This window comes from Cystoisospora suis (assembly GCF_002600585.1).
Source record: "Cystoisospora suis strain Wien I chromosome Unknown contig_5248, whole genome shotgun sequence".
In the NCBI taxonomy this organism is placed as follows: Eukaryota; Apicomplexa; class Conoidasida; order Eucoccidiorida; family Sarcocystidae; genus Cystoisospora; species Cystoisospora suis.
Genome location: NW_027158039.1, coordinates 28117 through 28358, shown reverse-complemented (window position 1 = coordinate 28358; position 242 = coordinate 28117).

Genomic DNA, 242 nt, shown 5'->3' with positions numbered 1-242 from the left:
AGAAAAAAAGAGAGATCGAGATCGAAACGACCGTGTGAGGCATCTTTAATACGTGTATGGATGGACGTCTTAACTGTAGGGTGCACATAGAATAAACATGCCGTAAATGCACGGTATCGTCAAGAATCACCGCTAAGCTGTCTATTTGTGTGTCTTTAATCTATGTATCTACCGTTCCCTAATCTAGCTATCTATTTCGAACCTACCTATCTATCGACCTACCGTTGACCTATCTCTATCTC